Raw genomic sequence first — 17,138 nt, forward strand, 5'->3', positions numbered from 1 at the left:
ACGGTTCTCCCCAGTGAAAGAAAGAGAGAAAGAAAGAAAGAGAGAAAGAGCAAAAGAAAAAGAGAGAGAGAGGGAGGGAGGGAGGGAAAGAAAGAAAGAAAAGCAACAAAAAGAAAAGCAGAAGTTCCATCCTAGAGCAAAGCGCTCCTTACTTTGCAAAGTGAAAGTCCCCAGATGACTGCATGCTCCCATTGCAGGTTGAAAGACTGACTCCCTGACTGCTGGGAGAGAGACCTAGCCATCAGCTGCAGTTCCCCAGACTTTCGGCTATTTACCTCAGACTGAAGAAAGCAACTTGCTGAAGTCCAGGCCCCTTCCCTCTGGCACCTGTCTCCCCATGACTAGCATATGCTAGGGTATAACGACTCTCTCTGGCCACCCTGGGCAACTGTGAAGGGCCTGTCCAGTTTCAGACTGCCTTGGGGGTTGGCTGAGGCTTGATGTTGATTGCATCAGGGTCCAGCTTCTCTCTCTACCCCATCGTATTTTCTTCCCTTCTCCCACAAAAGTTGATTGACAGAGAATCTGAATGTGCCTGGGATGCAGGGCCAGCTCTCAGCACCCAAGACAGGTAAAGATGAAAACCACAGCAATGTCTGTGGTAGAGCAAGGTGGTACCAGGGTTTCTAGAATCATGCTAATTTATTATTCCCTGGATTTGAACTTTCCTATGTGTGGCTATCAGTGTCAAATAAGTAAAATTTGAATTTATTGGAAAATATAAATTGTTTTTATATGATGAATATAGCTACTCAAAAACACCATATGTTACAGAATTCAAGGATTTTCCTTGCTGATATTTTCTTCAGGGGAAAAGTTAGCTTTAGATGTATACCATACTTTTAATATGCGTTTAAAGTTTTATTCAAAATAGCATAACAAAAGGACTTCTTTTTTTTTTTTTTTTTTTTTTTTTTTTTTTTTGAGACAGAGTTTTGCTCTTGTTGACCAGGCTGGAGTGCAATGGTGTGATCTTGGCTCACTGCAACCTCCCGGGTTGAAGCGATTCTCTTGCCTCAGCCTCCCGAGTAGTTGGGAATACAGGCATGCACCACTACACCCGGCTAATTTTGTCTTTTTAGTAGAGACGGGGTTTCTTTCTCCTTGTTGGTCTGGCTAGTTTCCAACTCCCAACCTCAGGTGATCCACCCACCTCGGCCTCCCAAAGTGCTGGGATTACAGGCATGCGCCACCTCGCCCGGCCAAGGGCATTTTTTTGAAAATTCAGGTTGTCACATTTTAATTGAGGTTCCATTTAAAATTAATCATATCCAAATTTCTGACCAGAAATGTTTATTTCCTTCTTTTCATTGCATAGGAATATGATCTAGTTTTAGTTGGCCAAATTTCTCCTCTTTTGGTTAAAAGTGCAAGACTTATAATCTGGCCACTATGGGGAGGTTCTTTGCTGTCATTTTGTTTTAGTTTGTTTTTTCCCCAGAGATATGCTGAAAAGACTTGATATTATTGGTCAAAACGTAATTGCTAATGTTCTGGCCAGTAAATTCAACCCAGGTATATGCTAGATCCAGCTTTGTTCTGTTCTTAATGTAACAAAAGGTCATTGACCAAAACAAAACAACAACAACAAAAGGCTAGCGTTGGATAATGGTTTTTGCTCAAGGTGTTCCCTGTTTTGGGCTGTGGAATTGGCTGGAATTTCAGCAGTCGTCCAGGAAAAGCACGCGGGGCAAGGACTGTGTCTGTGGTGCCCTCAGCGGGCAGCTTGGAGCCGCTGTGCCCCGAGCCTCAGGCCAGAGCAGGCCTGAACCTGCAGCAAGCTCCTGCGCTCCAGCGGGCGTGCGCACCGGGGAGGGAGGCAAGAGCCATCACCGCATCTGCCGTCATGGGGACACGCGGCCTGATTCCCCGACGGAACCATGAGCAATAAACCAGCTAAAGCCAGGGTGTAAGGAGCTGGCCACCTGCGCGGCTCCCTCGCGGCCTTCCGGAGTCCATTGAACTCAGACGGCAGATCGCGCGCCCCCACGCGGCGGGGCGGGAAACCTGCTGTCCCCGGCAAAGCAACCACTAGAGGGCGCCGCGCCCGCCCAGCGCCTGCAGCCCGGAGTCCCAGGGTCGCGGGTCCTGATGCAGGATCGGAAGCGGAAGTGCGGCCGCAGGGCCCCGGATCCAAAAGGAGGAGGAGGAGAGGACAGGAAGAGTCCCTGACGCTCAGCCTCCACCCCAGGGAAACAGAGCGGCCCTGAACAGCAGAAAGCTCAGGTAGAGCACGGTACAGTGATTTCAGCCCATTTTCTCCAGTTCTTAATTGATGGCGGCTGGCCGCTTCCTTCCTCATTACACTCAATGAGTTGATATCTCTCACCAAAGCACCCCCGCTTTCTCTCTCGAAATTTCTTCCGTTAAGAAACTCAGACTTGTTGCAACCTAGCATGTGTCACATGCCTGCTCTGTGTCTGACGGTGTGCAAGGGAGCGTGAGGATGCAAAGTAAGACTGACATGCTACCCCCTTAGGGAATCTAGTAATTTTGGAAAGACATGATCCATGAAATCTTTGGAGAAAGATATAAGACAAGATATAATCAAGTGTCACTATGTAGTAGAGGAAGCAAGTGCCACCGCGCATCAGACGAGGTAGAGATCTGGGCCAGGGGCGAAAGAGAAGATGGGGCAGGGAAGGCGCCAGGAAGGAGGAATGGGGTCTGGATGAGAAAGAAATTACACACAATCCATTTAGGACGTGGGATTTTCATAGAGGGGGCAGCGAGGACGCCGGGATACCCTGTATACTCCTGTGGGACAGAAGAGAGAGGCTGCCTCTGCAAATCTGGTCACTATGAGTGATGGTTGCTACCTTTAAGGCTTGAGGTATATATGTCTGACCACTGAGAAGTCTGCTGGTCACAAAAAAATACCATTAATGAATAATATGGGATGCTCTATCTCACAGGTGAAAAAGCTGAGACAAAGAGATTTTATAAACAAGTTGATGCTGCTTACTTTTTTCCCAATTTTATGTACCGAGATTTTTGGTGAGGAATCAGATATCTTCCCTTACATTTACAATGTGCTAGTTCTTGGCACATTAGAAACAGAAAAAAATAATTAGTTGTGGATAACTGAATGTACCTTTTGTAATACACTGAGAGCTATTTACTAAAAAAATAAATAAATTTTAAGGCAGGCTTTTATAGAGGCAAGAAGTGTGTAAAAGCAAACATGACACCTCCCACTGCTGTCATCCCCAGCACGTCATCATGTCCGCAGCTGGCGCAGAGAAGCCTGTTGTGCTCCCTACAACAACCAAAAAGCTGCCTGTCTCCCTCGTTCTAGTCCACAAGCCAAATGGAGGCTTGAGCCATCATTCCTATAAACTGCTGGCTCCATAAAAACATGACTTTATTCCTGATCTTTACAATAGTGATTACATTATCACTTTCAGATATAATTATATAAGAAAACTATTGTTTTGCTATCATGACTAAACTAGTAATAGCCTCAGTAACCTTGTTGATGTTGCTTCTTTTTTTCTTACCTGTTGAGCGGTTTCCACAAAGACAGCTGAAATGAGTGTCACTTCTTGTAGCCTTACAACAACAGCAAAACCCTAAATAAACGGTGAGTTAACAACTTTTCTGGAACCCACCAGAAAGCTGAGCAGGACAACCAACGGTTCTGAAATCTAAGGAGAGACAGGAGCCTCCAGGGGGAGATGAAATGCCAGCAGTGTTTTACCAGGACAGGATGAGACCAGCACGAAGAGCTCAGCACAGGTGACTGGTCGATTGATGGGGACTGAGTGTGCCTTGCTGAGGCAGAGTAAAGCACTAAGAGCCACGTATACAGGGGAGGGCCATATCCTCTTGCAGAATTTTTCTACACGAATCGGAGGAAAATTAAGGAATCTTGAGAAAGTTTGTTTTGTAGTACAGACTGGGGAAAGAAAACTGTAACCACTGTAGGAGAAGCAAGGCATTTCACCAGGATCCTTCTCCCATGTCTCTTGTGAAACCAAAGTTTTTATCTGCGTATATATGGTGAAATGGGGAAGTGGTGGTGCAGGATTCACATGGAACCCAGGCCTACAGCAGCTGGAGGAAAAGTAGGGCACTGAGAAGGCTAAACTCCCCCAACACCCAGGGGTTCGCTGCCTGCCTAGGACTGAGGCCTATCCAGAACAGCAGAAATTACACCTACTCACACATGCACATTGCCAATGAGCAAGCCTCTAGCAATATGTAACTTGCAAGAAAGAGACAAGCCAGGCCCAGTGGCTCATGCCTGTAATCCCAGTGCTTTGGGAAGCCAAGGGAGAAAGACCACTTGAGCCCAGGAGTTTTGAGACCAGCCTGGGCAGCATAGTGAGACCCCATCTCTTAAAAAAAAAAAAAAAAAGAATTAAAAATTAGCTGAGCATGGTGGCATGTGCCCCTGGTCCCAGCTACTCAGGATGCTGAGGTGGGACGATCATTTGAACCTGGGAGGCAGAAGTTGCAGTGAGCTGAGATCATGCCACTGCACACTGCAGCCTGGCCACAGAGCACAAAGTGAGACCTTGTCTCAAAAAAATAAATAAATAAATAAAAGAAAAGAAGAAGACCCTCTCTGAGACATAAGTGCATAGGTCACAGGGAAGACCAAAAGCAAAAGGAAGAGACATCAGAAAAAATCCCCTGGCCCCTGACAAAGCAGCCACAACCCTAAACCCAACATATCTCCAGAGGAAGTTTAAACCTGTGGTACCTAAAAGTGACCATAGCACAACAAACCTAAGCCTAGTTCAACTCCTAATTAGATTAATAATTCAACTCTCCACACTAAAGACCTACAAGAAAGAAAGGCATGCTCATTTCTAAGCAGGAAAAAAATCTTCATTTTTACAGTTCTGAAGAAGATGTCCAACTTTCCCCAAAAAACTTCAGACACACACAAAATAACAAGAGGAAAACGGCAGTCTCCCAAGGGCCCAAGCAGGCCGAACCAGACTTAGCTGTGCCACAAACCTTGGAAATGTATTAATCTTGATTAACACGTTAAAGGCTGTAATGGAAAAAGTAGACAGCGTGCAAGACCAGATAGGTCATTTCAGCAGAGGGATGAAGACTTTAAAAAAGTCGGATGGAAATACTAGAAATGAAAAACCTAATAGAGATAAAGATTGCCCTGAAGTGATTATTAGTAGACTCCAAACAGCTGAAGAAAGAATTAGTAAAGTTGAAAAGTCTGTAGAAATTACGCAAAATGAAACACAAATAGAAAAGATGGGAACAAACAAACAAGCAAACAAAAACAGAGTACCCACAATCTGTGAGACAACACCAGTCTAACATATGTAAAATTGAAAGCTCAGAAGGAGAAGGGAGCCAGGCACAGAGGCTCACGCCTGTATCCCAGCACTTTGGGAGGCTGAGGCAGGTGGATCACCTGAGGTCAGGAGTTCAAGGCCAGCCTCAGCAACATGGTGAAACACTGTCTCTATTAAAAATACAACAAAATTAGCTGGGCATGGTGGCACGGGCCTGTAATCCCAGCTACTCAGGAGACTGAGGCAGAAGAATTGCTTGAACCTGTGAAGCAGTAAGCCGAGATCATGCCAGTGCACTCCAGCCTGGGCAACAGTGCGAGACTCTGTCACAAAAAAAAGGACAAAGGAAAACAAGGCAGAAGGAATATTTGAAGAACTAAATACCTTTTTCTTTTTTTTAACTTGGAAAGTTAGTTCCTCTAAAGGCTGTATCTCCTTACAAAACTTCACTCCATGTAATCTAACTTATTTTTTTCAATGCTTTTCTCTCTGTATATTTTCTTGGCAAGTGATAAATAGCATGAAATCTAAACTACATTTCTAGTTTTGGTGTTAAATACACACCTCTCACCATTCAGATCTTTTTACACTGTTTGACAACTAATAATGATTCCTAAAGGAATTCAGTGGAACCCTAATCCTGGGAGACAATCTACCAGAAGAAAAAGTTATTCAGGACACTAAATTTGAAAAATTCTGATTACAATCTCTGTATTAGATCAAACACAAATCAAATTATGAAATGTTCTAAAAAGCTTTACGATAAAAAAAGGCTTAATGATTTTAACCCAGCATTTTCTAAATCTGACCATGCATTCTTTTCTTTGGAACATACTACTTATTAAAATTGTGTTAAATTGATGTTAAAATGAATCAATTTTAGGTAATTATAATCAAGGCCTTTGTTCTATTCTAATTTTCTTTTCCTTTTTTGGGGTTTATTTTGGTCTATGCAGACCTTCTATCAACTGGTACCTAGCCATTTCTCAAACCACATCTTGTACTGTTCTCTACCACACTCACCATATTTTAGCCACAGGTTTCTGTTATTCCTTAAACGTACCAACCTCATTTCCTCCATAAGAACTTGGTACTTGCTGTTCTTTCTGCCTCAGATGTTTTTCTGTTAGATATTTATATAGTTTACTCTTTCATTTCATTCAGGTCTCTGGCAAACATTACCCATTCATACAAGTCCTCATTAGCCACCCTTTCTAAATTACCATCTTCCTCTGTCATTCTTTATCCCTTTATTCTTTTTATTTTTCTTCATAACATTTATTACTATCTAACATTGTATTTCACATTCTTTGCTTCTCTCTGACTCCTAAGGAAGAGTGTAGATTTCATAAGGTCAGGGAATTTGTTTCTAAAGGACTACAATCTTGATGCCTAGAATTGCAACTACTATCATTCTAGAATGACAGGCACTCAATAAAACTGTTTAAAATAATGAAAAACGAATGAATTTGTCTGAACCACCTGTATTGGGTCTGTGTTCTTCTCTAATTTATCCCTAATTGGCCTAGCTAGCCTATGCCATATCAGACTTGTTCAGCTTTCTAACAGAGGTGATACACAAATGGAAAAACATTCTCTTTCTCTTAGTCTTAATTGTTAAAAGATAAGTCAGTATAAAGACTGCCTGACTTCCACACTATAATTCTATCGGCTACTTCTTTTCTTCTGGATTGATTTTGCACTAATTTATGTAACGTTGGGGCATCTGAAAATGTGCTCTGCTAGCAAAAGATCTTAATGCTGTGTAGCTTTGCCTAATTTTTAAGGAAAAAATGTATCTTTCTCTGGGTGATTATCTCAGTCTCAAACCATCTTTACCATAACTAAACAATTTTAAGCTACCAGTGCAAAAGAATTTGTGTGCACTTAGAAAATATGAACCTTATGCAAGGAATTCATTATCTGGGAAAGTAATTTTAAAGCAACAAAGTGGAAGAACATCGAAATGTATATGGCAGAACACACGATTTAAAGCTCCATATCAATTGTGAGTCTAGATAAACACACAGAGGACATCTGTAATACAATATAAAATAGATATGGTCTTCATCCCATGGTCCCATGTTTCTGATACAGAGCTGCAAAAACCCTTGGAATTTACAGCATGATGGGAAAATTTCTGTTATGTTAATGAGGCAGCCCCTGGTGGGGATGGGATGGGGGTGCCTAGATGGCTTCAGGATTGGGATTGATCCCCAGAAAGGCCAAATTTGTGTTTCAAGAATTGGAACTCTGGACCAGCCTGACCTCTGGGGAAAGCAGGGGTGCTGAAGGTTGAATTTAATCACCTGACCTGTGATTTACTCAGTCATCCCTAGGCAATGAAACCTCAATAAAAGCTCTGGCCATTGAGGCTCAAAGGACCTTCCTGGTTGGTGAACGTGTAAGTGAACCAGGATGCTGGCATGCCACGACTTCCCAGAGATGAACGCTCCTGGGCTCAGGACTCTCCTAGAGCTTGCCCCATTACCTCTTCATGTGGTGGTTTATGTATATCCTTTATAATGAAATGGTAATTCTAAGCAGCACTTTCCTGAATACTGTGAGCCTTTCTAGCAAATTTTATAATGAAATGGTAATTCTAAATAGCACTTTCTTGAATACTGTGTGCCATTCTAGCAAATTTTTCAATCTAAGGAGATTGTAGGAATCCCTGAATTTGTAGCTGGCTGGGCAGAAGTGCAGTAGCTTAGGGACAGCCAAAGCTGTGGCTGGTGTCTGAAGTGGAAACAGTCTTGCGAACGACTTTGCTCTTACTATGTGGATCTGTGCTAACTCCAGGCAGTAACTGTCAGAATTAAACTGGATCATAGGACATGCAGTTAGTGTCAGCAAACTGGTGTCAGAACACAGCATGCTAACAGAAAATTTACTTGTAAGATACAGATGTTTACACAAGTATTTTGTCTTTCATTCATAATAAAAACTTTTGATCATTGTTATAATATATTAAATTATTTCTTCTAAAAATAAAGATCAAACATTGGTGAATTATTTCCTCGTTCAAAAGTAAACTAATGTGTTGCATAGATTTAAGGTAATGGAGAAAGTAAATTCTTTGAACTTTAATGAATTATTTATCTTTTCTAAAATTTAAGACCATTCAAAAACTAATTGTTTTAAACATTTGACTCAATTTTTTAATATTTTCTTTTATTTAAGCAGTTGAAAGTGTGATATTTAAATTTTTCACTTTCTATTGTTGTTTTAGGGTAGCATTTTACAGCAAATAATTCCATGTTTCTCTCTAAAATAATATTGAAAAATTTGAAGAATTGATGGCATTAAACATAAATTTCTCATTCTGCTGTTCGATATTTTCCTCTTAGTTATTCTTATTTTTATCTTGGCTCCTGTACAATAAAGATTCAGTATACATGGAAAAATAATGCCAAATCCAGAGGTTTAAGGATAAAGGTTTGTGACTCTAGGAGTAAGCAAGGAAAGTTAGAAATTACCAACTCAAATGGAATGACTCAACTAGACATTTGGAAAAAAGACAAAAGTTAAAGATAAAAGAAGCTAACTCATTTTTAAAACTAAGGACATGAAAAACCTTGAAATAATGAAAAAAATCATAATTTTCATTTTAAAAATATATAATTTAAAATATTTTTACATAATAAAATCGATATTATATATAATATATATTACGTGTGTATGCTATGTAGAAGTGAATGAAAACTGCCCATGAATTTGAGCTGAGGATTTGAGACATTTTGAAATCAGCTCTTCCTCAATTACAAAATTCAGCTTTTAGAATAATGAGAGTCAGCATAGTGTAATATTAAAGTGTAAGTTTTGAAATCAAACATTTTGATTTCACATAGCATATCAGCTATGTGAATCTGGGCAAGTTACATTTCTCCTCCTTGGCTAAGCCATCTGTAAGAAGGGAGGATATTATAACTGGAGTGCAGATTACTTGTCATGCAAAATGGCTAGCTCATCATTGGCACCTGCAAATGTTAGATAATTTGGCCTGAATAACCCTAGACTTCACAGTCTGGGACTAGAACTGATGATGTGAGAGAAATGCTTAGAAAAGAAGCTGGATTTTTAAAATTGTTGTGAACAATGCAATTGATATATTTTAATCTTTCCAGCCATGAAAACAAAGAGTGAATGCTTTGCTATTAAACTGTTTTTTCTGAACTCCATGCCTCTCTGAGCCTGAACCACATATGCCTATGCTTTACCAGGATTACACAAGCAGATGCTGGAAATGTACTCTGCTCCATAATCACTGTGAATCAGGGGGATCTCCATTTCTACTTTTCATTTTTTTCTGGGAGAATCATGTCAACATTTTGTAGGGAAAGTGAGGGGAAATCTCTAATGTCTAATGTAGCATTTCGCTGTACGTTCTAATCCATACAATTAAATAACATGGGAAACCATTGAATTGGGTCTGTAATAGAAACATGGGATTGTCTTTATCCATGTCTGTGGTTCAATGGTTCATCATTATTTGTCATTGAACTGAGTCACAAAGGAAGCTGGATGGCGCCTGAGAAGCAGGTGTATAATGTTAACCCGAATTTAAATAAGGGTTCCTGAAACAATATCCTCTGACATTTCTTAAAGTGTCAGATAATACGGCAAAGTCAATGAAAATGTCCTTTAAAATAGTCACTATGAGTTGTTATGGCTACTGATTTTATTTCTTAAAGTCATTGATTGCTTCTTGAAATGATTATTTTTCAAAGACAAACAAAATGTTTGGCACTTGTTTGTGAAATTAAATTTTTCATAGTCTGTGAAACACCTTAAAATCAAATGAAATATTTCTTAGGCTGAGCAGCTTTTCCCATTTCAGAAAGAATGTTAGGCTACAAAAGCTTATGTGATTTCGTTTTCATGGCATTTGCCAAGTTAAGTGAATCTGAATGTAAAAGTCAGTTAATATTAACGATCCTAAGAAGGAAGCTGAACAAATCTGGATTTAGACTTCCTCTTAATTACTTTGCTATTTATCCTCTTGGCTGGGTTCAACTGAAAACCCTGTAAGTGTTGTCAGCACACAAAAAATGAAACTCCCTTCTTTAGCTTAATCTTTCTTAAACTATTCTAACAAGTTGGTGTCACAGTTGGGGTTTTTTGAACAATCTTCATGGACGTATAAAATATATTTTCTAGGCTGGGATCAACAGCTTTGCACCTGCACTTAACTTTCTAAAGCTTCATAGTCACTTTCTATCTGTAATGAATGGAAAGAGCTATCACTCTGGAAAGCAACAGCATGAAGGATATTGGCAATCTGAGCTCACGATGCAATCTGAATTTCAAAGTGCACAAGAACTTTTGACGAGGATTTTATTTAGTTTTATTTTCCCCCAGTATAGTTTTTTAAATCTGTGCCGCACCTTCTGCTTTATTTATTTATTTATGTAACAACACAGTCTGTGTTTACCTGAGGAAAATAAAATCTTCTACTTGAAAATTGGAATAAATCGAAGTCCCTTAAAATCTTCTACTTGAAAATTGGAATAAATCGAAGTCCCTTGTATTTCTGCCTCTAACTAAGAGAGATTTTGTTCTGCCTACAAAACAGAATATAGCAGAAATGTTGAGCTACATTGACATAAAAATCTTACTATAACTTTCACATACCTAACTGCCTCACTTCTGTTTTCCCTTTCTTCAATATTATAATTTTCTCCCACTCTGAAAATATATTACTCACAACACAACAGAAAGACATAAATCAGGACTACAAAATGAGACACGAGAGGTCAGGGGCACATTAATCACGTGTGGGGCAGGTGATTTAGCAGAAAGTGCAGGGGATTGATGAGGTCTGGGCGCTGTTGTGGCGTGGCTGCAAGCCTTCAGGCGAGTCTTTGTATGCTTTTGTGGTCTCCTCTGGCAACGTGTGGATAAGAATGCAAAGACTGGATGGTTGCTCCTAAGAATTGAGGTGATTATAACTATGTTGGCTACAATTCATTAAAGTTTGATTGTTTGCTGAGGGACTGTTATAAATCTTTACATCAATTAATTTTTAGGACATCCCTATAAGGTGGCTACTGTTGTCCCCATTTAACAGATAAAGCAATTGAAGCACAGGGATTCAGCTCCTGTTCCTAGCTGCTGTCAAGATTGCTTCTCAAAAATATGTGCAAATGCCACTGGATCAAAATCCGTATTCAATGTTTGTTTTCTTTATTCTTTCACTCCAGAAAGGCCTTGCTGGATTTCTTCCCTCAGTCTATTAGCATTAGATCTTATCCTTTTTTTCCAATCACACCTCTACACAACGATCCATTCTTCATCGAAAGGAAGCATAAAAATAGTTTCCCCTGAAGGCTTTATTTTTGAAGGCTTCTGTATCATGTAAAGCTTAGATTAAACAAAGTTGTCATGCTTATCTCTTGTTAACTCACCTTTTATTATAGAAGTATTGGCCATGACCCTTGTGATGGGTGAGGTGAAGCATCACATCCTTTAGCACCTATAATAGTTTGTGTTATTTCAGTCTCTTTAGAGTTATTGAAGCTTGTTTTACAGTCCAACAGATGGTCTGTCCTGGAGAATGTGCATTGCACTTCCTTGAGAAGAATCTGTATTTTGCTAGTGTTGAGCAAAGTGTTCCATCAATGTCTGTTAGGTCTAGTTAGTTGATAATGTTGTTAACATCTTCTGTTTCTTTCTGATCTTCTCCCTAATCACCATATTCTTTGCTGAAATGGATATTAAAGACCCAGCTGTTAAATTGTACATTTTCCCTTCAATTCTTTCAGGTTTTGATTCATGTATTTTGGAACTTGTATATGTGTTTATAATTGTTATGTTTTCCTGATGGAGTGACTCTTTTATCATCTTGAAATTCTCTTCATTATCTCTAGCTACAAATTTTATCTTATGGACTATTTTTTCTGACTTTAATATAGTCACTTCAGGTTTATTTTGGTTACTGTTTGCTTGTCTTTTTCTATCCTTTTGCTTTCTATCTCCTAATCCAAAGTGTGTCTCTTGTAGATAGCATACAGTTGTATCATTTGTAAAAATTTATCTGCTAATGTCTGTCCTTAAATTGCAGTGTTCAATTCATGTATGTTAATATAATTACTGATAAGGTAGAATATGTGTTTACCATTTTGTGGCTTGTTTTCTATGCATCTCATGTCTTTCTGTATATCTTTCCTGATATGTCAATCCCATTGTGACCCATGGGTGAGATTTATTTATGTATCTCATAGAAAATTTAAACATGTCCAAAACTGAATCTATATTGATCTCCATTAGAGTCTCTCTTCAGTGTTTAATCTTTTAGGAAAAAGTAATATTGTTCATTCACTTATGTATGAGACCTAATTGCCATTGGTTACATTTCCATCTTCTTTACTCACCTCATCTGATGACTCTCAAATATCTACATATTCTCCCTATTGAAATAATGCACCTTTCCTCAGCCCTGCCCCACTCTCTTAGGTCTGACCATCATCACAGCATGCTAGTTCTCAGTCTACATTCCAGACTTAATTCTACAACTAGATTGATATTTCAAAAGTGCAAGTATAATTATGTCAGCATAAAAATCTTAGTGGTTTCCCATTGCTCTAAATTTTGCAGTCCTTGGCATGCTTTATACTACCTACCTGACTCAGTCCCTCTTTTCTGCCAGCTCTCTACCTTGAACCTTGCCCCTGACCTGGAAAGCTTCTTTCCATTGTCTGATCACAGCCTCCTCTCACATACGGCTTTCCCTGAGAAACACATTTCTTTTCATCCTCTCCTTTATCTAACCAGTTCCTCTCAGTACTTAAGGTTATCTGTTAATTATTTTGCACCCCAAAATAATTTCCTGAAACTTCTATTTGAATTATCTTCTAATATTTACTTTCATAGAATTTTATGCCCTTTTTATCATACCACTAACATCATTTTTGATAATATTTCTTGTTTCTAGTCCCCAAATAATCTCAAATTTCATGAAGGTATGGACTTTTAAAGTTTTGTTTCTTAATATATTTTAGCACATTTCCCAGAACCTAATAGTTACCAAATAAATACTATGAATGAATGAATTAATACCCTAATTTTCCTTAATATCTCATTTTAAACTTGTCATCCATAAATTGTTTAACTTTTTAAAATTTCTCTTTAGAATTTCAGTTTGCACTGACTCTTGGAAAAAGAATTTTTAGATGTTGTCTCTAATTGTGATAACATGGATGGTATGTGGTGCACAAGCCTGAGTCTACCCTACAACCCCTACAACTAATTTTTTTCTGTTATTATAAAGTCCTATAATATGTCTTCTTAACTGTCAAACTTTTGAATTTAAGAGTCATCTCAAGATTTGAAAGCCATTTCTAGATGGAATATGAATTGTCAATTCTGCTATTATTCTAGGAGTTAACTTTCTTTAATTCTATTACAACTTTTTAAAAAGTATGGCTTCAAAGTAATTCATGTGAGAAGACATGAGTTCTATACAAAGTACATAACAAACTAAATTCTCACTGGAGTAATTGTCCTAGTGACATAAAATAAAATAAAATAAAAGTCTTCAATATACAGTGTACTATAATGCCGATCAAGCCTCAAGCCTGGCAGGTTGAAGACTATTATTCATATATAGTGTTGAACATGCTTCTTAACTGTGTGAGACTACACTTATTCACAGTGAAACACGTGGAGCCTTCGAAACCAAACCACCAAACTGCCGGGCTTCATTGACTTGACGTTTCACTTTTGAGATGCAGATTTTAATTATTGATAGTTAGAAAATTTGGATAAAATTTCAATTCTACCAGCCAATCTTTCTGGAAGATGACTGCCTGAAAAATCATTTGGGTGATTCATTTAAAATTCAAGTTTATGGGCTTGTATACAAATGACAGTAGTGTGGGCTACCAATGATCAATGTTTTGTAACATTAACAGGGAGAAAGGCTGTTAGACACTGTAGCTCTGATACACTACTCTTTACATGTAACTGTGGGATGTAAGATTGATCTTTGAAATAATTTTATTTATAAAAATTTTGCTATAGTTTACATACAATTTTAGCAAATATATCACTTTATTTGAAAAATAGAATGCTGTGTAATATACAAACGTGAAAGATAAAAGAATATAGATATACTGTATTTCAGCAAAGACTTATTGAGTTTCAAAATATGATATCCCCAAATATGAACTCTAGTGCTTAAGAAAAATAGCAGAAGTAGGAAGGTCCCTGTGACCTCTCCCTTCTTCTTCTCTCCTGAAGACTCTCATGACACAAGTGTCTTGCTGTTTAGCCAGAGGGAAGGACTGTCACACAGGGAGTCTAACAAGAATCCGAACAAACCGGCCTTCATAAGATCCCCCCAGTTTACTGCCATTAGACCGTACCCGTTTGTCCTCCAATCACACTTCTGCACGACTGTCAATAAAACACACAGTTGTCCCTGGGTCTTCAGGTCCCATGTCATGTAAAACTTACATGAAATAAACTTGCATATTTTATCTTGTTCATTTGTATTTTATTACAAGAGTGTCAGCTATGAACTCTGTGATGGGTGAGGAAAATATATTACTTTTTCTCTCCTACAGACTAAACATTTGGCCAAAAATTTATTTGAGATAAATTGCTGTCTTATGAGATTTGTTTACTGGAGAGATATTTTTCATTTAGAATGCAATTTGCAGAATCCAGTATGGAGACATGAATGTAAAAACCCATTGTCATTTACACATGGAAAGCTTCTTATTGTGTTTTCCAGAAAAACACCACATCAGACAAATTTGGTTTTACAAAACTGAATACTATATTTAACATACTCTATGTTTTAATGTATGGGACTTTATTCATAGTATATGTGAATTTGTGCAACACAGGCATGTTACAATAACGTTAAATGTTATAAAACAATTTCTTAATGGTATAATAATGTGCATTTATACTTCTGTCTATATAGGGCTCCAGCTTTTAGACCTTTTTTTTTTTTAGTTTATTGAATTTGGAAATTTTACTATTTCTGCTGTGGACTAGATGGATATAAAGTACATTGGGGAGAAATTGCAAAAGAAAATATTACTCCTTGTAAAATGTAATCTTGTGTGGCCTCTCAGGTGTAGGAAATACATTTATTATTGGTTAACTTTTCCCCACAGGAAGGTGGACTCTGGAAATAGCAGGGGAGAGTTGGAAATAACTGGTAATAACAATGGATGGGTATGGCATTGTTTTGTAGTAGTTCTGAAAAGTGGTTGTCTTCTCATTTTATAATAAGAGGACACATTCTACATAAGGTTAGTTTGCCTGCACAGGTCTTCTCATTTCATTGCCTCCTTTCTTCTGTTGAATACTCAAAATAAATAATCCAAGAATGGGAACTGAGTTCTATATGTCTGCTCCATCTGTTGGAACAATGCAGATACTAAAGCTTTTGCAATGTAGGACCTAAACCTCTAAGTCTTTTAGGAACACTGTGACTCTCTTTCTTATTGTTGCTGAAAATTATTATAATAAATGTTATTTATCAAATGCTTACAACACGTCAAACCTATTTTCTGCACATTATATATAAAATGTTCCTTAATCTCTGTAGGGAGACCCCCTGAAATTATTGCTACGGAATAAAAGATGAAATGCTTCTGATTATTGTAAATACAAAATTACATGCAGGATTGTGTAAAGACAATGCCAGGTTGGGCTGCCAGAATGAGCCAACAGCGCGTGATGTGCTTCCTCCTGCAGAGAGCCTGTGAATGGACGTGCAGTCAGGGAGGTTTCACATCACCAAGATTCCTATCCCAGAAAAGCAGATGTTCATAGCTCTGAGAATGGAATGTGACCTTTGTGGAGAGCCTATAAATGGACGTATGGGGGGTGCCTGCCCATATGATAAGATAGGGCTATAAATGCCCTCATCTCGCCATGGCTTTTCTAGGCCTCTTTAGGGTTAAGGCATAGTCCCTTCTGAGAATTTGTGGTCTAACCGGTTGTCTAGCTTCACGTCCTATTTCTACGGATTGTTTGTAACCAGTTTTTGCTGCAACTGTTACTGCTGATTAATATCTTGCTAATCATAGGTTATGGAAAGACTGCATTTCTGTTTTAAGGCTCTGTGAGAAATCAGCAGATGCACACCCTCTATCGTAAATTCTTCTCTCTGTATACAGAGAATTTACTTCTGCATACAGATGCTATGTTAAAGAATTACGTCATCCCCATGTGACCATCTCACCTCATAATCAAATGACCCTAAATCCCTCACTAACCTACCCCCACCCTCACTAAACTTAATAAGAAATGTTGGTATATCCAGTGCATTGGTGGCACCGTGGGAGTAGAAAGCAGTGACCCCCATGGACCCAGCTTTCACTATCTTGTGTGTGTCTATTATTTCTCAACCTGCCGATCCACCTGGGAACAAAGAAAGAGCCCTGTTGCATTGTGGGCTGCTGGTCAGATCCTGCAATAAATCTTCATGAACTTGTAACCTAGGTTCATGTTATTGTCTTTAAATGAAGAAATCAAGACTCAGTGAGGTTGTCACAATCATCATAACACAAGGACTTAATTTGGACTGTCAGACTCTAATGCCAATGATATTTAAAATTATTACCAAAACTATTTTTTTTTTAATTTTGCAACACTGAATTCTACATCAAAGATTTTATGTGTTGGTGAAGATACAAGAGTGACTAGCAGATACTTTCCAGCATTCTGCAGGTTAAAATGTATTATAAATACAAAGGACTGAAAATCGAAGACTCTCCAGCTGTCATGTGAAGAGTAGCAGCCTGTGGAACTCAGAAACTGAGATTCTGACTCTGTTACAGTCCTCCTCTGCTTCAAAAGTGCAAAGGATGAGTGCATGGACCTAAAATGCTATTTAGAACTATTATA

General features: G+C 38.5%; 1 long non-coding RNA gene across 1 annotated transcript in view; it reads left to right on the top strand.

Moving 5' to 3' along the window:
- The first annotated feature begins 2,105 nt into the window (after positions 1–2,105).
- LOC105466528 (uncharacterized) overlaps positions 2,106–17,138 on the top strand; it is a 34,737-nt gene continuing 19,704 nt past the window's right edge. Inside the window, exon 1 of the long non-coding RNA XR_978237.2 lies at positions 2,106–2,226. This is a non-coding gene — a long non-coding RNA (uncharacterized lncRNA). The remainder of the gene's footprint in view (positions 2,227–17,138) is intronic.

This window comes from Macaca nemestrina, chromosome 3 (genome assembly GCF_043159975.1).
Source record: "Macaca nemestrina isolate mMacNem1 chromosome 3, mMacNem.hap1, whole genome shotgun sequence".
In the NCBI taxonomy this organism is placed as follows: domain Eukaryota; kingdom Metazoa; phylum Chordata; class Mammalia; order Primates; family Cercopithecidae; genus Macaca; species Macaca nemestrina.